The sequence below is a fragment of the Schistocerca americana genome, chromosome 6, assembly GCF_021461395.2.
Source record: "Schistocerca americana isolate TAMUIC-IGC-003095 chromosome 6, iqSchAmer2.1, whole genome shotgun sequence".
In the NCBI taxonomy this organism is placed as follows: domain Eukaryota; kingdom Metazoa; phylum Arthropoda; class Insecta; order Orthoptera; family Acrididae; genus Schistocerca; species Schistocerca americana.
The window spans coordinates 480,563,853-480,586,872 of NC_060124.1; positions in this window are offsets into that span (position 1 = coordinate 480,563,853).

A 23,020-nucleotide genomic window follows, 5' to 3' on the forward strand; every position below is an offset into this window, starting at 1 on the left:
TCGTACATCCCACATCGATTCATGCGGTTATTTGACGCAGTGTTGCTTGTCTGTTAGGTTCGACAACTCTGCGCAAACGTCGTTGCTCTCGGTTGTTAACTGAAGGTCGTCACTCAATGCATTGTTCAAGGTTACAGGTAATGCCTGGAATTTGGCATTGTAGGCACACTGGACACTGTGGATCTCAGAACACTGAATTGCCGAAAGGTTTCCGAAATGGAATGTTCCCTGCGTGTAGCCCCAAGTACCACTCCGAGTTCAAAGTGTGTTAAAACCGCCATGCGGTCGTAATCACGTCGGAAATCTTTTGGAAATCCTTTCACGCGGATCACCTGAGCACAAACGACAGCTCATGACAGCTCCACCAATGCATCGCCCTTTTGTTCGTTGTATACTCGATACTACCGCCGTCTGCGTATGTTCATATCGCTATCCAAATGGTTCAAATGGCTCTGAGCACTATGGGACTTAACATCTATGGTCATCAGTCCCCTAGAACTTAGAACTACTTAAACCTAACTAACCTAAGGACATCACACAACACCCAGCCATCACGAGGCAGAGAAAATCCCTGACCCCGCCGGGAATCGAACCCGGGAACCCGGGCGTGGGAAACGAGAACGCTACCGCACGACCACGAGATGCGGGCATATCGCTATCCCAAGAGTTTTTTTCACCTCAGTGTATATTGGCTGTATTGTATACAGGGTTATTACAGATGATTGAAGCGATTTCACAGCTCTAAAATAACTTTATTATTTGAGATATTTTCACAATGCTTTGCACACACATACAAAAACTCAAAAAGGTTTTTTAGGCATTCACAAATGTTCGATATGTGCCCCTTTAGTGATTCGGCAGACATCAAGCCGATAATCAAGTTCCTCCCACAGTCGGCGCAGCATGTCCCCATCATTGAGTTCGAAAGCATCGTTGATGCGAGCCCGCAATTCTGGTACGTTTCTTGGTAGAGGAGGTTTAAACACTGAATCTTTCACATAACCCCACAGAAAGAAATCGCATGGGGTTAAGTCACGAGAGCGTGGAGGCCATGACATGAATTGTTGATCATGATCTCCACCACGACCGATCCATCGGTTTTCCAATCTCCTGTTTAAGAAATGCTTCTGCTTTAGCCTTTTCCGTAAGATTTTCCAAACCGTCGGCTGTGGTACGTTTAGCTCCCTGCTTGCTTTATTTGTCGACTTCCGCGGGCTACGCGTGAAACTTGCCCGCACGCGTTCAACCGTTTCTTCGCTTACTGCAGGCCGACCCGTTGATTTCCCCTTACAGAGGCATCCAGAAGCTTTAAACTGCGCATACCATCGCCGAATGGAGTTAGCAGTTGGTGGATCTTTGATGAACTTCGTCCTGAAGTGTAGTTGCACTGTTATGACTGACTGATGTGAGTGCATTTCAAGCATGACATACGCTTTCTCGGCTCCTGTCGTCATTTTGTCTCACTGCACTCTCGAGCGCTCTGGCGGCAGAAACCTGAAGTGCGGCTTCAGCCGAACAAAACTTTATGAGTTTCTCTACGTATCTGTAGTGTGTCGTGACCATATGTCAATGAATGGAGCTACAGTGAATTTATGAAATCGCTTCAATCATTTGTAATAGCCCTGTACAAGTCAAACTGGAAAAATGCAAACAACAGAATGGCGAATTGTCAAGCCGGTAATACTTGCCCTCACGCGCTCTGTATTTATTGGTAATACTGAGAATATTTTGATCGCCATCAATACTGTTCGTCAATATTTGTGATATTGTATGGATGCGCGATGTCTGTTCTTTCGGACATGTATGAAAGGTATTATTCATGTCAGCTGCATCGTCTCAGTTGTGTGACTGGATTCCTGATTTCCAAGCAGAGAGGAAATCATCGAGTAGAACGGAAGTGATATCTGACGTTCCGCAAGGTAATGTCATAGGCCCTCTGCTGTTCCTGATTTATATAAATAATCTAGCTGATAATCTGAGCGGCCCCCTTTGATTGTTTGCAGATGACGCTGTAAATTACCGTCTAGTAAGATCATCAGACGATCAGTTCCAATTACAAAATGTTCTAGAGAGAATTTCTGCATGGTGCGAAAAGTGGCAATTAGCACTAAACAAAGAAAAGTGCGAGGTCATCCACATGGATACTAAAAGAAATCCGATAAATTTTGGCTATACGATAAATCGCACAAATCTAAGGGCTGTCAATTCGACTAAATACCTAGGAATTACAATTACGAACAAGTTAAATTGGAAAGGTCACATAGATAATATTGTGGGGAAGGCGAAACAAAGACTGCCCTTTGTTGGCAGAACACTTAGAAGATGCGACAAACCCACTAAAGAGACAGCCTACATTACATTTGTCCGACCTCTTCAAAATGTTCAAATGTGTGTGAAATCTTATGGGACTTAACTGCTAAGGTCATCAGTCTCTAAGCTTACACACTACTTAACCTAAATTATCCGCAGGACAAACGCACACACCCATGCTCGAGGGAGGACTCGAACCTCCGCCGGGACGAGCCGCACAGTCTGCAGCTCCACAGACCGCTCGGCTAATCCCGCGCGGCTGTCCGTCCTCTGCTGAAATATTGCTGCGCGGTATGGAATCCATACCAGGTAGGATTGACGGAGGACATCGAAAAAGTGCAAAGAAGGGCAGCTCGTTTCGTGTTATCGCGCAATAGGGGTGAGAATGTCACTGATATGATACGCGAGTTGGGGTGGCAGTCACTGAAACAAAGGCGGTTTTGTTTGCAGCGAGATCTATTTACGAAATTTCAATCACCAACTTTCTCTTCCGAATGCGTAAATATTTTGTTGACACCCACCTACGTAGGGAGAAACTATCATCATAGTAAAATAAGATAAATCAGAGCTCGAACGAAAAGATTTATGTGTTCCTTTTCCCCACGAGCCATTCGAGAGTGGAATGGTAGAGAAGTAGTATGAAAATGGTCCGATGAACCCTCTGCCAGGCACTTAAATGTGAATTGCAGAGAAACCATGTAGATGTTGATGTAGGTGCATTAGGACGCTGAATCAGCGGCGACAAGGATGTGCTACTTACTATGCAGGTGCGTTCACCGCTGCGCCATGCAGACACAGCGTTATCACAACTGCGCCGACTATTCCGGCACGGCTCACAGCCAACTCACATTCTCACCGAATAGGAGAATTTTCATAATTTTTAATTATAATGCTGTAAGTACAATATAAAATTCAGGTACTTTGTTTCATATCTCAGCTTACACTCAGAATTTCCAAAATTTACTTTTGAGACTACATTTATTGTTTTTATAGAAATAAGTGTACAAAATTTCGTAATTCTATCGTCCATAGTTTCTGAGAAAGAGGTGTGCAAACTTAAAGAAAAATCGTTTAAAGTTCGGCCTAAGGTTTCCTCTTATGTCGTCTCTTCAGAACGCCCCAGAATTGTACTCAGTGTCCCCTTTCCCTTTTAAGCTTCTCTTCCGGTTTCTTATTTTGTGTCACGTCCTCAACTGGCTTTTCAGCTGCAGTTAGGCGCTATAAATCCATTTTTCTCAAGAAGAAGAAGTCTTGTGTGAAATTTCCCATCTTAAAGCCCTTTCTCTCTAATACCTTCTTGCTCCCTACGTCCGTCCCCGGTAGCTGAATGGTCAGCGTGACGGATTATCAATAATCTGGGCCCGAGTTTTCTCCGCCCAGGGATTGGGTGTTGTTCTGTCCTCCTCATCATCGTATCACCCTCATCGACTGCAGGTCGCCGAAGTGGCGTCAAATTGAAAGATCGGCACCCGGCGAACGGACTGACAACCGTATCAGACGAAAATGTGGCTTCAGGGCGTCCTTTCCATATGAATGAATTTAGAGACTCGTTTGTATTTTGGATCTTGGCAGAAACAAACTTTCTTAGAGTTCAGGATCGGACAGAAACCTGCAAGTGGACTTGACAACATCCAGGGTAAAATTTGGAACCCTCTCCTTTTGAACGTAGGGGTTGTTACCCCTCTGAGCCTGTAGAAATTTATACCCGCTAATGTAGCACAGACGATGAATGGGATTTAGATCTGTTGACGCCATATGGAAATATGTAGCCCATACAACACTTTTTATGTCACTTACACTCTTTGTGACCGTGGCATTATTGAATCACCGAAGAATCGACCACTTGCGTAAATCTCCGTCAGTAGCACGGAGCAAAACAAGCAGTGTTTCTTCATAAAAATAGCAGTTGATTGTTATTGTTTCTAAGGAACGGAACAGAGTCACAGATGATAAGACCAAAGAGTATACATGCATCACAGCGTTCTAGATGCATCGGTTGCAAGTTTGCTTGAAAATAACCCTTGGAATCCTGGTTCATTGAGCTACTATTGAAGTTTTGTTCCAAAAAACTAGGCATGGCAGGGAGGTTGCATCACACAATTAATTACACTACTGGCCATTAAAATTGCTACACCACGAAGATGACGTGCTTACACCCGCGAAATTTAACCGACAGGGAGAAGATGCTGTGATATGCAAATAATTAGCTTTTCACAGCATTCACACAAGGTTGGCGCCGGTGGCGACATCTACAACGTGCTGACATGAGGAAAGTTTTCAACCGATTTCCCATACACAAACAGCAGTTGACCAACGTTGCCTGGTGAAACGTTGTTGTGATGCCTCGTGTAAGGAAAAGAAATGCGTACCATCAATTTTCCGACTTTGATAAAGGTCGGATTGTAGCCTATCGCGATTGCGGTTTATCGTATCGTGACATTGCTTCTCGCGTTGGTCGACATCCAATGACTGTTAGCAGAATATGGAATCGGTGGGTTCAGAAGGGTAGTACGGAACGCCGTGCTGGATCCCAACGGCCTCGTATCACTAGCAGTCGAGATGAAAGGCATCTTATCCGCATGGCTGTAACTGATCGTGCAGCCACGCCTCGATCCCTGAGTCAACAGATGGGGACGTTTGCAAGACAACAACCATCTGCACGAACAGTTCGACAACGTTTGCAGCAGCATGGACTATCAGCTCAGAGACCATGGCTGCGGTTACCCTTGACGCTGCATCACAGACAGGAGCGCCTGCGATGGTGTACTCAACGACGAATCTGGGTGCACGAATGGCAAAACGTCATTTTTTCGGATGAATCCAGGTTCTGTTTACAGCATCGTGATGGTTGCATCTGTGTTTGGCGACATCGCGGTGAACGCACATTGGAAGCGTGTATTCGTCATCGCCATATTGGCGTATCACCCGGAGTGATGGTATGGGGTGCCATTGGTTATACGTCTCGGTCACCTCTTGTTCGCATTGACGGCACTTTGAACAGTGGACGTTACATTTCAGATGTATTACGACCCGTGGCTCTACCCTTCATTCGATCCCTGCAAAACCCTACATTTCAGCAGGATAATGCACGACCGCATGTTGCAGGTCCTGTACGGGCATTTCTGGATACAGAAAATGTTCGACTGCTGCCCTGGCCAGCACATTCTCCAGATCTCTCACCAATTGGAAACATCTGGTCAATGGTGGCCGAGCAACTGGTTCGTCACAATACGCCAGTCACTACTCCTGATGAACTGTGGTATCGTGTTGAAGCTGCATGGGCAGCTGTACCTGTACACGCCATCCAAGCTCTGTTTGACTCAATGCCCAGGCGTATCAAGGCCGTTATCACGGCCAGAGGTGGTTGTTCTGATTTCTCAGGATCTATGCACCCAAATTGCGTGCAAATGTAATCACATGTCAGTTCTAGTATATTTATCCAATGCTTCTTGGTGTAGCAATTTTTATGGCCAGTAGTGTATTTTTTGGGCACTTCGGATATGATTTCATCATTGAACCTTCAGGAAGTTATTGTTCATGGGCTATAGAAAAAAATAAAAAATGAACTGAAAATTGACATTTTCGGTTAGCTTCACGAGTGTCCCCACTGATTAAGCGATTTAGGCAAGCTGTGGGGAAACAAAACTTTTATCGCCTGATATGGATCTCGTGTCCAGGTTGTGAAAAAAAAAAAATGGCTCTGAGCAGTATGGGACTAAACATCTGTGGTCATCAGTCCCCTAGAACTTAGAACTACTTAAACCTAACTAACCTAAGGACATCACACACATCCATGCCCGAGGCAGGATTCGAACCTGCGACCGTAGCAGTCGCGCGGTTCCGGACTGAGCGCCTAGAACCGCTCGGCCACCGCGGCCGGCCCAGGTTGTGAGTCGAGTGCCTTAAGCACTGCATTATCTCGTCCAGGCAAATTTCAGAAGAAAGAACTGCCTACTGGAAGCAGCAATAACTAAGTGTTGCGCCGCTGACAGAGGGCGCTTGTGAACGATGTCGGCGAAGAGTGCGCGCCTGTCGGGGCCGATCGCATTAGATTTAACAGTAGGATGCAGACGTCACTGCGGAACGCGACAGAGATGAAGCCGCAACGTGGCCAGCGGAGCGCTCAGACAAAGGCCGGAAGTAGTGCCGCCTCTGCGGGGGCGTGCCGGCGGCGGCGGGGGCGGAGGCGGCGGAGGCGCTAAGGATTCTCAGGGGCAGCCGGGGAGCCGGTCGACCGGTCCTCACTGTTGCTGGAGCCGTCAGGCCGAAGGCTGGAGTGGAGCGGCTCTCCACGTTGGTACGCCCTCTGCCAAATCTCCCGTCTCTGTAGCTGCTAGTCAAGCCTTGGGAATGCTCCACAATTTCAACTCACCATCAGCCACGGATCCGAGGGGCAAGGGATGGGGAAGGGCAAGGGAAGATGGCGTAATAGCTGTCAAGGCACAACCTCCCCATCCCAGAAATGTTACCACTACCAATTCCCAAGTTATTCACATAACTTTCGAGGAATAAAGTAACATGAGAACTGTTGTTGTTGCTGTGGTCTTCAGTCCAGAGACTGGTTTGATGCAGCCCTCCATGCTACTCTATCCTGTGCAAGCTTCTTCATCTCTAAGTAACTACTGCCACCTATAGCCTTCTGAATCCGATCAGTGTATTCATCTCTTGGTCTCCCTCTACGCTTTTTAACCTCCAAGCTGCCATCCAGTTCTATATTGGTGATCCCTTGATGCCTCAGAATATGTCCTACCAAACGATCCCTTCTTCTAGTCAAGTTGTGCCACAAATTTCTCTTCTCCCCAATTCTATTCAATACCTCCGCATTAGTTATTTGATCTACCCATCTAATCTTCAACATTCTTCTGTAGCACCACATTTCGAAAGCTTCTATTCTCTTCTTGTCCAGGCTATTATTGTCCACGTTTCACTTCCATACATGGCCACACTCCATACAACTACTTTCAGAAACGACTTCCTGACACTTAAATCTATACTCGATGTTAACAAATTCCTCTTCTTCATAAACGCTTTCCTTGCCACTGCCAGTCTACATCTTGAATCCTCTCTACTTCCACCATCATCAGTTATTTTGCTCCCAAAATAGCAAAAGTCTTTTACTACTTTAAGCGTCTGCCGGTCAGGGTGACCGAGCGGTTCTAGGCGCTACAGTCTGGAACCGCGCGACTGCTACGGTCCCAGGTTCGAATCCTGCCTCGGGCATGGATGTGTGTGATGTCCTTAGGTTAGTTCGGTTTAAGCAGTTCTAACTTCTAAGGGACTGATGAGCTCAGAAGTTAAGTCCCATAGTGCTCAGAGCCATTTCAACCATTTTTTTTAAGCTTCTCATATCCTAATCTAATTCCCTGAGCTTCACCCGATTTAATTCGACTACATTCCATTATCCTCGTTATGTTTTTATTGATGTCCATCTTATATCCTCCTTTGAAAACACTGCCCATTCCGTTCAGCTGCTCTTCCACGTCCTTTGCTGTCTCTCACGGAATTACAATGTCATCAGCGAACCTCAAAATTTTTATTTCTTCTCCATGGATTTTAATTCCTGCTCCGAATTTTTCTTTTGTTTCCTTTACTGCTTGCTCAATATACAGATTGAATAACATCGGGGATAGGCTACAAACCTGACTCACTCCTTCCCAACCACTGCTTCCCTTTCATACCCTCGACTCTTATAACTGCCATCTGGTTTCTGTACAAATTGCAAATAGCCTTTTGCTCCCTGTATTTTAGCCCTGCCACCTTCAGCATTTGAAAGAGAGTATTCCAGTCAACATTGTCGAAAGCTTTCTCCAAGTCTACAAATGCTAGAAACGTAGGCTTACCTTTCCTTAATCTATTTTCTGAGATAAATCGTAGGGTCAGTATTGCCCCACGTGTTCCAACGTTTCTACGGAATCCAAACTGATCTTCCCCGAGGTCGGCTTCTAACAGTTTTTCCATTCGTCTGTAAGGAATTTGTGTTAGTATTTTGCAGCCGTGGCTTATTAAACTGATAGTTCCGTGATATTCACACCTGTCAAAACCAGCTTTCTTTGGGATTGGAATTATTATATTCTTCTTGAAGTCTGAGGGTATTTCGCCTGTCTCATACATCTTGCTCACCAGAGTACTGTCAGGGCTGGCTCTCCCAAGGCTATCAGTAGTTCTAATGGAATGTTGTCTACTCCCGGGGCCTTGTTTCGACTTAGGTCTTTCAGTGCTCTGTCAAACTCTTTACGCAATATCATATCTCCCATTTCATCTTCATCTACATCTTCTTCTATTTCCACAATATTGTCCTCAAGTACATCGCCCTTGTATAGACCCTCTATATACTCCTTCCACCTTTCTGCTTTCCGTTCTTTGCTTATAACTGGGTTTCCATCTGAGCTCTTGATACTTATGCAAGTGGTTCTCGTTTGTGCAAAGGTCTCTATGAGCCTCAAACGTTGCAAGAAATTTTACACTGCCTGCCAAAAATGTAAAGTACCTAGAAGACATTGTCAGATATCAATGCACTAGGGCCATTCAATAAGTGATGCAACACATTTTTTTCTCAAGCAGTTTGGTTTTATTCAGGATTCCAATATACTCTTTTGGGTACAAAATCCTACTTTTCAACAAAATGTTTGTTGGCTTCTGTTTCAGGTTCTTCGCCCAACGTTTGTTTGACTTTTTTTTTTTGACGTTTCGCCAGCACTAGTGGCTGTCTTTGCCAAAGGTTCACCTTAATTGCTGGTGATGGACTAGAGAGTCGAGCTCGCGACCGCACACTATATGTACCCAGAGTACAACGTCCAAGGCCTTTTCCATGCGCATTTCCGGTGTGATTCTCCCCTCGCTACCTGCAATGGGCGTTCGCTGAAGCACGGTAATCCAGCAGCCGTTCACCGTGTGGCTTTCTTCTTTCCTGTTGAAGCTGTTCTCATGTTTGTGTATTTCTATAGTTTCTCTGAACAAGCAGGTGTTTTAGCTCTTCTCTGTAGCAAGAACTTCCGTGTCAGCGGATTTTGCTATGTGGTCGGTCTCATACAGTACTTGCTCCTCCACGGCCGATTTCCCCACCTGTCCCAACCTGCAGTGCGGCTTATGTTCGAAGATCCTAGTTTTGATTGATCGTTCAGTCATTCCAACAGACTCTTCCGCATGTACATGGTATGCGTTGTATTCACGACACTCTCTGATCTTCTTTATAGGTCTATAAACAGTCTAAACGCCGGCCGTTGTGGCAGAGTGGTTCTAGGCGCTTCAGTCTGGAACCGCGTGACCGCTACGGTCGCAGGTTCGAATCCTGCATCGGGCACGAATGTGTGTGATTTTTTAGGTTAGTTAATTTTAAGTAGTTCTAAGTTCTAGGGGACTGATAACCTCAGATGTTAAGTCCCATAGTGCTCAGAGCCATTTGAGCCAATAGTCTAAACATAGATTCTGTTTAACAAAGTGCCACTCAGTGATTCTGTGGAGTACATCAGTTCCAATTTCCCGCAGGGCATCACCAAGCTCTTTCATGCATGTCTCAGCACGACCTATTTCATGTGGAATGGCAGATTGTGCGAACAGCTGGAAGGCATAGCCATTTCTAGTCAACTTAGACCAGTGGCGACCAGCTTCTTCATGCAAAAATTTCGAAGCACGGGTACTGGACGCGGCATCTTGTAAACCTAAGGTTGGAACTCCTACGTCGACGTCCACAGGCCCCTCCGTATACGCATCCAGTGATGCCTATCTCTGAGGATGACACGGCGGTCGGTCGGCGCCGTTGGGCCCTTCCGAGGCCTACTCGGACGGAGTTATGTTTTATTTTTTTTTAAATATGTAAACAAAGCAGCGTGACAGTCTGCCCGCAACACACGATTAATCTGAACTTGGATTTACTTTCTGTAGCGATAAGTGTAGGTTTCGCTAGTATTTAAATAAATATCCAAGTAGGGCAAGAAAATATGAACTATCGTAAAACTTTGGTAGTCCAGTTATTCCTGCAAAAGCTCTTATCTACATACCGGGTGTGTCAAAATGAATATCGGAGTTTTAAGGCTTTGTAGTTGTATTAGATTCAACTTATAAGTAATGCATCAAATGAAAGAACAAATAGTTTTGTTTGTATACCTGTATGCATACTCATGAACTGTTTCGTGTGTCTTCCATTAGAAAACGGCTGTAGCAAAAAGATGGCGACTAGTGAACCGAAAGCTTTTTGTCTTTTACAGTGTAACGTGCATTCTGTATTAAGTTCCACTGCAATCCTCCAGCTGATACTAACATCTGAGGACGGTATCATCAGTTTGAAGTCATCGGCTGTCTTTGCAAAGGGGAGACTGTGGAACAACCAAGAGTGGCTGAACAACGTGTTGGACGAGTGAGAGAGTCCCTCTCATGTAGCTCCAAGAAATCGGTTCGTAAGGCTGGTCGTTAATTAGCAGTATCAGCGACATCTGTGGAGAGTCTTTTAAGGAGCCGCTTTCTACTGCGTCCTTGTCGTCCTTTTCGTTTGCAGTTTTTACAAGCTCTACAGCCTACAAACTACAGTCTGCGTGTCAAATTTTCGAACGAAATGTTGTTGCGTGACGATAAAAATTTTTCTGGATCTTGTCTTGATGAATCGACATTTCACCAAGTGGAAATGTGAACACACATTATGTGCGCATCGGGCGTCAGCAAATCCCCATGAGATGGTAAACTGCAACGAGCCTCTCCTAAACTGAATGTTTTTTGTGCCGTATCCCGCCGAAAAGTTTAAGGGCCAGTCTTTTGAAACACCCGGTATGTAATAAGAGCTTATGCAGGAATAATTGGACTACCAAAGTTTTACGATAGTTCCATATTTTCTTGCTCTGCAAAATTTGTAATCTGCTTGTATATTTATTTAAATACTAGCGAAGCAGCTGTAATTGGTGTTTCTAATTTTGATTCGGTAGAACTACGGCTCTTTCCTCAATTAGAAGAGGGTGAATCACATAACTTTATTGGGCAGCAAGATGGTGCGTTGCCTCACTGGCATAACTCAGTACACGATTGGTTAAACGATGTTGTACACGTCCGCTGGACTGACAGCAAGAGGCCGGAAGACACTTGTTTCGCCTGGCCTCCAAGTCCACCCGATCTGACGCTATGCCACTTTTATCTTTGACATGTCATAAATCTCCACTACCAGTTGATCTACCAGATTTAAGAAACACGATTGTAGTAATTGTTGTAACAATTACTACAGACACACTGGTCTAGCTTTGCGAAGAAATCGCCTAACAATTCGATGTGTGCCGTGTGACTAATGTCACTCACATTCAACACGTAAGAAAAACTGTTTGAACTGTTCATTCATTTAATGTATTATTTGTAATCGTTAGTTGAATGTAATAAATGCTACAAAGCCTTAAGACACCAATATTCATTTCGAAACACCAGGTGCAATTTTATGTTTGATAAGTTATTTACCGAATTATGTGGTAAAATTACGGATAGTAGTTCACTCATTTGCTTTACTCATTGTTAAGAAATTCCTGTTATACACTATTGGCCATTAAAATTGCTACACCACGAAGATGACGTGCTACAGACGAGAAATTTAACCTACAGGAAGAAGATATTGTGATATGCAGATGATTAGCTTTTCAGAGTTGGCGCCGGCAGCGACACCTTCAACGTGCTGACACGAGGAAAGTTTCCAACCGATTTCTCATACACAAACAGCAGTTGACCGGCGTTGCCTGGTGAAACGCTGTTGTGATGCCTCGTGTAAGGAGGAGACATGCGTGCCATCACGTTTCCGACTTTGATAAAGGTCGGATTGTAGCCTATCGCAATTGCGGTTTATCGTATCGCGACATTGCTACTCGCGTTGATCGAGATCCAATGACTGTCAGCAGAATATGGAATCGGTGGGTTCAGGAGGGTAATACGGAACGCCGTGCTCGATCCCAACGGCCTCGTATGACTAGCAGTCGAGATGACAGGCATCTTATCCACATGGCTGTAACGGATCGTGCAGCCACGTCTCGATCCCTGAGTCAACAGATGTGGACGTTTGCAAGAGAACAACCATCTGCACGAACAAAAAAATGGTCAGATGTGTGTGAAATCTTATAGGACTTAACTGCTCAGGTCATCAGTCCCTAAGCTTACACACTACTTAACCTAAATTATCCTAAGGACAAACACAGACACCCATGACCGAGCGAGGACTCGAACCTCCGCCGGGACCAGCCATCTGCACAAACAGTTCGACAACGTTTGCAGCAGCATGGACTATCAGCTAGGGAGACCACGGCTGCGGTTACCCTTGATGCTGCATCACAGACAGGAGCGCCTGCGATGGTGTACTCAACGACGAACCTGAGTGCACGAATAGCGAAACGTCATTTTTTCGGATGAATTCAGGTTCTGTTTACAGCATCATGATGGTGGCATCTATGTTTGGCGACATCGCGGTGAACGCACATTGGAAGCGTGTATTCGTCATCGCCATACTGGCGTATCACCCGGCGTGATGGTATGGGGTGTCATTGGTTACACGTCTCGCTCACCTCTTGTTCGCATTGACGGCACTTTGAACAGTGGACGTTTTCATTTCAGATGTGTTACGACCCGTGGATCTACCCTTCATTCGATCCCTGCAAAACCCTACATTTCAGCAGGATAACGCACGACCGCACGTTGCAGGTCCTGTACGGGCCTTTCTGGATACAGAAAATGTTCGACTGCTGCCCTGGTCAGTACATTCTCCAGATCTCTCCCCAATTGAAAACCTCTGGTCAATAGTGGCCGAGCAACTGGCTCGTCACAATACATCAGCCACTACTCTTGATGAACTGTGGTATCGTGTTGAAGCTGCATGGGCAGCTGTTCCTGTACACGGCAAGCACTGTTTGGCTCAATGCCCAGACGTATCAAGGCCGTTATTACGGCCAGAGGTGGTTGTTCTGGGTACTGATTTCTCTGGATCTATGCACCCAATTTGCGTGAAAATGTAATCACATGTCAGTTGTAGTATAATATATTTGTCCAATGAATAGCCGTTTATCATCTGCATTTCTTCTTGGTGTAGCAATTTTAATGGCCAGTAGTGTATTAAGGGTCCGTTTATATAGAAGCAACTCTGCCAGAGGTGGGGTGTCGAGACGTGACGTTTCGCTGGGTAGGAAATGGTGTGAGAGTGGTCGTCTGATTCTACTACACACAGAATGTAGGCCTATAAATTTTGTGTAACATTATTGCGACTCGTAACCACTCTTATCTAAGCCACGTAATTTTTGGTTGACTTTAGGTGAGCAGTAGTATTCTGCTTTTTATTTAGAAATCGATCTCAGTAAAATCCGCAGTTATGAAACAGTTACAGTGCGAAATGCGACATAGTATATCTTCCTATAAATCATGGGAATTCAATATGAAAGGTGCTGCACAGTGAGCAGAACACACATGTGCTACCTGGGGTCTCGTAGTGTAAGAAAACATGACAGCTAAATATCCTGAACTAATCACTTTTAATTTGTTTATTACAAGCTTTTTCGTCGTCCTCTTTGCTAGTAAGAGGTTACTCGAGTATTTTGCGTCATTTTTAGATGTTAGTTCATTGTAAGAACTGTTTCAATATACATGGTAAGTAGTGAAAATGAACTCGATGACAGAGGCATATTAGTTTCAGTTTCATGTTGTGGATCTTTTGTGGTGGAGTCAGTTACGAATTGTACTCAGACGGTACACTTCCCTCATTCGAAGTATTTAATAACCCCAGAGACTGAGGGAGATGAAACCTAAACTGTTCTAAAAGACGCCAGAAGCTTGAACAAACAAGAACACTTTGAACTATCGTAGAACTTCAGAAGTATGGATGTTCCTTCAAATTCTATTACAAAAAAAAAAAATTAGATTAAGCGTCCTGTGCGAATCATTTGATAGAATTGTAGGTATTATACGATTCAGGTACGTCAGCATATTCTAACTAGCGTAGTAACATGTTTTAAATGTCACTAATCGTAAGTGTATTGAGTTTCCAAGCGTTAAGGGTTGTCGCGTCACTAATAACGGGTTTTCTTGTGTTTCCAGTATTGTTGTATTAATTTACATGTGTATCGATTGCGACATAGGGCCACGTTTCCTGGAATCAGTTTAGCAGTCAACGTCTGTACCTCCAAGTTATCAAAAATAAATTAAGTGGGCCGCATAGAAATCGATCCAATCACGATTAGGCCAGTTGGAATGTTTTTGCGCATGGTAGTACAAACCCAAGAGAGAACAGTAAGAACAGAAAGTCAAGGAAGAAGTGCTCTGATCAAACGGGCACAAGATATGGAGGCGGTGTTTCTTTCTTACTGTTAGATCCATAGACCATACATAACAGACTGCGCATGTCCCTATCTCTGCCGCGTTAACGCTTGAAGCCAACATCTAAGTCACGTGACTCGTGGCAGAAAGCCAAGTTCCTGTCATTACGTCTTGTGTGATGTGGAGCTGACAGTTACAGCTCTCTCATTCATAGCTGAAATCAAGCACTGATTTTGACAGTTCAGTGAACCGTAGTACTACTCTTATATACGTAGTAGTGCAGTTAACCCAGTTTCTCTGAAATTCGTTTCTACATGTGTTCTTTTAACAAGCGACGGAATGACTATTCTTTGGTGATTACTTTTTTTTTAACTGTGAATTCTTGCAGTTCGCCGCTTCCACAGGAGTGTCAGACAAAAATAACAATTTCGAACGCAGCATTAGCTTTCTAACGATTCCACAAACATATGTGTTTATGACACAAGTGCTAAATAAATTTTCTAGTACATTTGAATAAACTGCCTGTCAGTGTATACGTATTGGTACAATGAGCTTTTGTAAGAAAGGAAAACGTTTATGTGCATAATACCACGTATTTAAGTAAAATAAGCACAAATGTTTTCTCACTTTTACTTAATCCAGTACAGATACCGAAATGACATCAAGATAGGAAGCATAATAGATTACAAAACGTTGATTATACTGGCGTAGCGAGCTAGTTATTAACGATATGTTGTTTCAAAATCTTAGTCGTCCACCAAGTTTTATATCCAAGGACCAACATTCATCCTAACTTTCAACTTAAGGAAATACCTCTGCAAGTATTTTAAAGTAATTCACTTACACAGCTGAGACTGACATACTCGGCTTCATGCCCCCAGCCACGTGACTTAGATGTTGGTTTCAGTAAAATGCCGCCATGCTCAGTTTATGTTATGTTATCTATGGCCTATGGTTAGATCCATGGAGTATATATATATCTATGGAGTGAGCATAGCCTACTGCGCATGTTCTCAACGTGAAACCGGGCTAATTTGCCATATTGGGACTGTGATGTCACCGCCAGACACCACACTTGCTAGGTGGTAGTTTTAAATCGGCCGCGGTCCATTAGTACATGTCGGACCCGCGTGTCGCCACTGTGTGATCGCAGACCGAGCGCCACCACAAGGAAGGTCTCGAGATACGGAATAGCACTCGCCCCAGTTGTACGGACGACTTTGCTAGCGACTACACTGACGAAGCCTCCTCCTTTGCCGAGCAGATAGTTAGAATAGCCTTCAGCTAAGTCCATGGCTACGACCTAGCAAGGTGCCATTAGCCTTACATAGCAATTGATACTTATCGTATAAAGCATGTCTCATCAAGAACGATGTATACAACAAGGATGGATTAAAGTTAAGTATTCCAAAAGCTACGCACTTTTCTTTATAGCATTCATTACTTATCCTGTTTCAGACCTCACGCCATCCTTCGTGTGTTTATAGCGTGCATTGCGGTCCCCTCAAATCACATTGTGTCGGCACTTCTGTCGACACATCAGGGACGAAGCTGCTTGTCTACAGTTTACAGTAAAGCGAAACCTGAATATTACACCTATTCGCCTTGCTTTAGCAATAGCTATGGTACAGTACTGTCGTTGCTGCGGTTGTAAAGAGAAGTATGTGAATGGAGGACGAGCTGCTTTTCATACTACGTAACATATGTATAATTGCAAATCTCATACTAATATACGTTATATGTTGCAAAACATGGAGACACGGTATTGTAAAGTCTCATATTGTAGAGTTAATTTCTGTGGTTTTGTGGCCATGCGTTTATGAGACAAGTGCTAAGCAAATTTGCTAGTACATTTGAATAAACTGCCAGTCGTTGTATACGTATCGGTACTATGTTAAAATGCACATAAAATTTATACATAACTCTGATTAATTTCCTCCAGTTTATGCAGGTTCTCAAACCCTTGTGCGTATCTAAGTATTTTTGCATGAGACAGTTTCCTATACAGTGTCATAGTAGAACAGATTCGACAATACGAATCAGAGCAATAGGAAACGCAAGAAATATTGCCGGCTGTCACTTCTTTGATTACACCAAAAAAATTCGAGCTCTGATATATTTTTTTTATTTTTTGTGTGTAGTGTATGGTTTTACTTTTCTGATGATATGGCAAAAAATGTACTGATATATTTCCTGTCTGCAAAAAGCAGAAGGGTAAATAAAGAAAAGTTCAAAATAATAATGGATAAGCAGATGGTACAAATCGCTTACCGCATTTGCTGTAACAACGCCTTGTTTTTTCGTGACACTTCGGCGCCATCTACTGTGTCACTGTAAAGTAATTAATTAGAACAGGGATTCAACGATATGAATAAGCCCCACAGAAAAAAAATATTGTACGTCATTTCTCATCCCGTTACTAAAAAATCGTAAATGGATTGTAATCTGAGATATGATGTTGTGGCGAAAAAGCATAGTACCCTTGTATTCAAATCTTTAAGCCAAGATCAGTTCCTGGTATGTTGTTAAGATGTCTGTAAACAGTTTCACGGTACTTCTGAAGGTCGTCGATGTGGACCAGCGAAGTAATAAAACTCAACAATATTCTAAGCGCTATACGGGCTACAATGCGTCGTTCCAAAATCACGTGGCTTGAACTGCAGGAAATGTTACGGACAAAATTCTCGTTCCGTGCATCCGAATGCTCACTTCATAGATGTTAATACTCTATTTTTAGACCAATATATCAAGCAAGGAAACACGGTAATAAAAGAAAGCTCGGAAATACACTCCTGGAAATGGAAAAAAGAACACATTGACACCGGTGTGTCAGACCCACCATACTTGCTCCGGACACTGCGAGAGGGCTGTACAAGCAATGATCACACGCACGGCACAGCGGACACACCAGGAACCGCGGTGTTGGCCGTCGAATGGCGCTAGCTGCGCAGCATTTGTGCACCGCCGCCGTCAGTATCAACCAGTTTGCCGTGGCATACGGAGCTCCATCGCAGTCTTTAACACTGGTAGCATGCCGCGACAGCGTGGACGTGAACCGTATGTGCAGTTGACGGACTTTGAGCGAGGGCGTATAGTGGGCATGCGGGAGGCCGGGTGGACGTACCGCCGAATTGCTCAACACGTGGGGCGTGAGGTCTCCACAGTACATCGATGTTGTCGCCAGTGGTCGGCGGAAGGTGCACGTGCCCGTCGACCTGGGACCGGACCGCAGCGACGCACGGATGCACGCCAAGACCGTAGGATCCTACGCAGTGCCGTAGGGGACCGCACCGCCACTTCCCAGCAAATTAGGGACACTGTTGCTCCTGGGGTATCGGCGAGGACCATTCGCAACCGTCTCCATGAAGCTGGGCTACGGTCCCGCACACCGTTAGGCCGTCTTCCGCTCACGCCCCAACATCGTGCAGCCCGCCTCCAGTGGTGTCCCGACAGGCGTGAATGGAGAGACGAATGGAGACGTGTCGTCTTCAGCGATGAGAGTCTCTTCTGCCTTGGTGCCAATGATGGTCGTATGCGTGTTTGGCGCCGTGCAGGTGAGCGCCACAATCAGGACTGCATACGAGCGAGGCACACGGGGCCAACACCCGACATCATGGTGTGGGGAGCGATCTCCTACACTGGCCGTACACCACTGGTGATCGTCGAGGGGACACTGAATAGTGCACGGTACATCCAAACTGTCATCGAACCCATCGTTCTACCATTCCTAGACCGGCAAGGGAACTTGCTGTTCCAACAGGACAATGCACGTCCGCATGTATCCCGTGCCACCCAACGTGCTCTAGAAGGTGTAAGTCAACTACCCTGGCCAGCAAGATCTCCGGATCTGTCCCCCATTGAGCATGTTTGGGACTGGATGAAGCGTCGTCTCACGCGGTCTGCACGTCCAGCACGAACGCTGGTCCAACTGAGGCGCCAGGTGGAAATGGCATGGCAAGCCGTTCCACAGGACTACATCCAGCATCTCTACGATCGTCTCCATGGGAGAATAGCAGCCTGCATTGCTGCGAAAGGTGGATATACACTGTACTAGTGCCGACATTGTGCATGCTCTGTTGCCTGTGTCTATGTGCCTGTGGTTGTGTCAGTGTGATCATGTGATGTATCTGACCCCAGGAATGTGTCAATAAAGTTTCCCCTTCCTGGGACAATGAATTCACGGTGTTCTTATTTCAATTTCCAGGAGTGTAGTATTATACAGGGTATCCATAAGGTGCTGCTATCATTTCAAAAAAATCACAACTTAGAAATTATTAGAGTATGATGGTTTGTTGTAAAATCTTTAACAACTCTCATAGCTTTTTTCTGTTGTACTAGAATTTCAGTGGGTGCTCCGTTCGTTGCTCATAGAACATCAAGGTTCTGTTAGAGTTCTTCCTGTATACGTGTCAGCATTGCAGCATCGGCAGTTGTGTCTACTTCATTGATTAGTGCACGAAGAGTATCAACGTCATTGACTGGTGTTGTATATACACGCGATACTTGACGTAATCCTACAAAAGGAAGTCTAATAGCGTGACACCGGCAGCGCGCAGGAGGCATGCGAAGGGACAATGAAACGTTATTCACCTTTCAGGAACCATTTGATCCACGTCTTTGTGCTTGCTCTGCTGGTGGTGCTTTCCCATAGTGTCGTCGATAACTCCGCAGTACCTTTGCTACAGATTATGCTCCAATACCAGAAGACACATTACGACTTCTCCCAGTCTGTCGCCATTTTGATGCACTCCAAGTAAAATCTGCAGGAAAAACTTTGAGATCTGCTAAACGTTATACAACAAAACACGTTTCTCTTTTTCTAATACTTTACAAGTTACGATTTTTTGAAATGATATCGGGACTTTATGGACACCCTACAATAAAGGGTGAAAGGAGATCTAACATAAGATTTGCTACAGACATTGACAGCTAGAGGCATTGATAGCCTGAGTGTAAGTGAGGGAGAATTAAGAACCTGCTGCATGGAATGTATGTACTGAGCACAGAATATGGATTGCAAGGAAACAAAAGAAAGACTCCACAAATATCGATGGAATGTTAAACCTGTACTTTCACACATTAAAAAAAAAGAGCATCAATTTGTTTATTGCTAATAACGTATCGTGCGAAAACATTCCTCGGTTGGGCGTAAATTTAGAATAGTTATGAACATCATTACTTTCGGCCATTTCGACAACAGTCGATCGTGCCTTGATTGGTTCAAAAAATGGCTCTGAGCACTATGGGACTTAACATCTGAGGTCATAAGTTCCCTAGAACTTAGAACTACTGAAACCTAACTAACCTAAGGACATCACACACATCCATGCCCGTGGGAGGGTTCGAACCTGCGACAGTAGCGGTCGCGCGGTTCCGGACTGAAGCGCCTAAAACCGCTCGGCCACAGCGGCCGGCCCTTCATTGGTCTTTGACTTCAAGTCGAGTTTTCTCACATGTAAACTGTATGAAACTTCTTTGCCTGAGTGAAGATGCTTCCTCTGAGGCTAGGGGACGACACGTTACACTCTTACACTCGGCAAAAGAGAGAGGCACTGAAGCACTGTTGCTTGCATGAAAGCTACTTCCTTTTAATACCCTCTGCGAACGGTCAGGCGCCACAATGGGATCCCGTAACATGGAGGAAGCTGGAAACTAAATACTAAATCAGGATTTTTATAAAATCCCCTACCGGAAATACGTGTTTAACGATCATCTTTGTGACATTGTGACTGAAAAGGTTGTCGCCCGAATGACGCAGAATAAAACAGCGAACATAGAGACAGCCTTCAATGAACACGGTATCAAAGAAACTGTTAACGAATCCGCAAAACGAAAATCGACTTGACTAGTGCGGCTTCCTCCAGAATTTACGAACACTGCTGGGATATTTTGGGACTCACACTGCTGGAAATAGCAAACTAGTTACGGAGCGCCGAAAAATTGTCTGTCATATTCACAGATGGCCTCATCGTGCCGTTACCTAAGAAAGACAATAGCAAGACTGTTAATGAAATGAGTGCAAGATCATAACTAGGGCGATTAAACCGGGAATGCAGTCAGTTTTAAGATAGAGCTCCATAACCAGCCGAAGCATAATATCTGTCGCCATAGATGGTTCAAATGGCTCTGAGCACTATGGGACTTAACATCTGAGGTCATCAGTCCCCTAGAACTTAGAACCACTTAAATCTAACTAACCTAAGGACATCACACACATTCATGCCCGAGGCAGGATTCGAACCTTCGACCGTAGTGGTTGCGTGGTTCCAGACTGTAGCGCCTAGAACCGCTCGGCCACTCCAGCCGGCGTCGCCTTAGATCTTCGCAACGTAATTAGTCTCTTTGCACAGAGCAAGGATTGCGGTGCCCTTTTGTTTTTGGACATCGAGAAGGCATGCCGCCTTACCAGTCATAAGCATCTCTACAAATCCATGCAGTAAAAGGATATGTTGAATGTTTCAGGAAACTAATTAAAGGTATCTCTGCAGACTCTTCATCAGGTGTCCTGATCTATGGACGTTTTAGAAAGTCTCTTACAATTGAGCATTCAATCCTGCAAAAATACCCACTCTCGATGGCTCTATTTGCACTGTATGTACTTGGTGCAGTTTGTCTAGCGTCTGTTCACGAAGCACATATCTAACGAACGCTGTGCTCGTTGATAAGGGCCGACAGCGGTAACCGAGCGGTTCTAGGTGCTTCAGTCCAGAACCGCGCTGCTGCTACGGTAGCAGGTTCGAATCCTGCCTCGGGCATGGATGTGTGTAATGACCTTAGGTTAGTTAGGTTTAAGTAGTTAAAAGTCTAGGGGACTGATGACCTCAGATGTTAAGTCCCATAGTGCTTAGAGCCATCATTGATATGAGGAGAAGTATTTTTAAAGTCCGTTACGACACCTTAACACTGCAAAACAACGAGGGATTGCCTAGACATCACGGACTTATGGCAAAAAAACAAAACTCTGCTGGTGCACCTCACGTGGAAAAGAACTGCAAACGGGAGCCATAGTATTCTCAAGACCTTGATCAACAGGTGGGAGCCAATAAGCATGAGTAGTGTATCAAAGAGAACCTCGTCAAGCCAGACTGTTGACTTTTTTATTTTTGCAGAAAAATTACACTAAAAATAAATCGGCAGAGACAATGGCGAGTACATACCATAAATAGTCTCGGGTGGTATTATCACGTCCAGACAAAATTTTGGGTCGTTACCGAGAACGTAGTTGTGTGAGAGTGTGGATGGAAGTGGTGTTGCAGATGTGAAAGAGAACGCGGCCAAGGGCGCAGTGCGGTGCCGGCGGCGGATATTGGATTCTCCGGACCGGTGCGTCCGTGTAGCGGGCCAAGGTCACACACATGTGGCACACGGCAGTCATCCTTCTGGGCAGGCAGTCTCTCGTAGCACTCCTTAAAGCGCCCTGTGTTTGTGTGTGTGTCTGCAGGGGTGATCAATTTTGTTGCTTGTTCGACCTCTGAAAGATAATCATCCCACGGTGCAGGTCCTTTTATTTGCTCTTACTGACCATTCGAGTTCAGTTGTAATCTGACACTTGAAGTACGTACTAGAACACAGAACTATTTTTTTTTCAATATTTTAAAAATCCTCTAAGTTGCCAGTCACTACGGTGTATTTTACCTGCAGGGACTATGAGTAACCCGGCCGGAGTAGCCGTGCGGTTCTAGGCGCTACAGTCTGGAACCACATGACCGCTACGGTCGCAGGTTCGAATCCTGCCTCGGGCATGGATGTGAGTGATGTCCTTAGGTTAGTTAGGTTTAGGTAGTTCTACACACCGTACAAATGCTCTCAGAAACGACTTCCTGACACTTAAATCTATACTCGATGTTAACAAATTTCTATTCTTCAGAAACGCTTTCCTTGCCATTGCCAGTCTACATTTTACATCCTCGCTACTTCGACCGTCATCAGTTATTTTGGTCCCCAAATAGCAAAACTCATTTACTACTTTAAATATCACATTCCCTAATCTAATTCCTTCAGCATCACCCGAGTTAACTCGACTACATTCCATTATCCTCGTTTTGCTTTTGTTGATTTTCATCTTATATCCTCCTTTCAAGACACTGTCCATTCTGTTCAGCAGCTCTTCCACGTCCTTTGTTGTCTCTGACAGAATTACAATGTCATCGGCGAACCTTAAAGTTTTAATTTCTTCTCCATGGATTTTAATTCCTACTCCGAATTTTTCTTTTATTTCCTTTACTGCTTGCTCAATATACAGGCTGAATAACATCGGGGATAGGCTACAACCCTGTCTCACTCCCTTCCCAACCACTGCTTCCCTTACATGTCCCTCAATTTTTATAACTGCCATCTGGTTCCTGTATCCTGTACAAATTGTAAATAGCCTTTCGCTCCCTGTATTTTACCCCGGCCACCTTTAGAATTTGAAAGAGAGTATTTCAGTCAACATTGTCAAAAGCTTTCCCTAAGT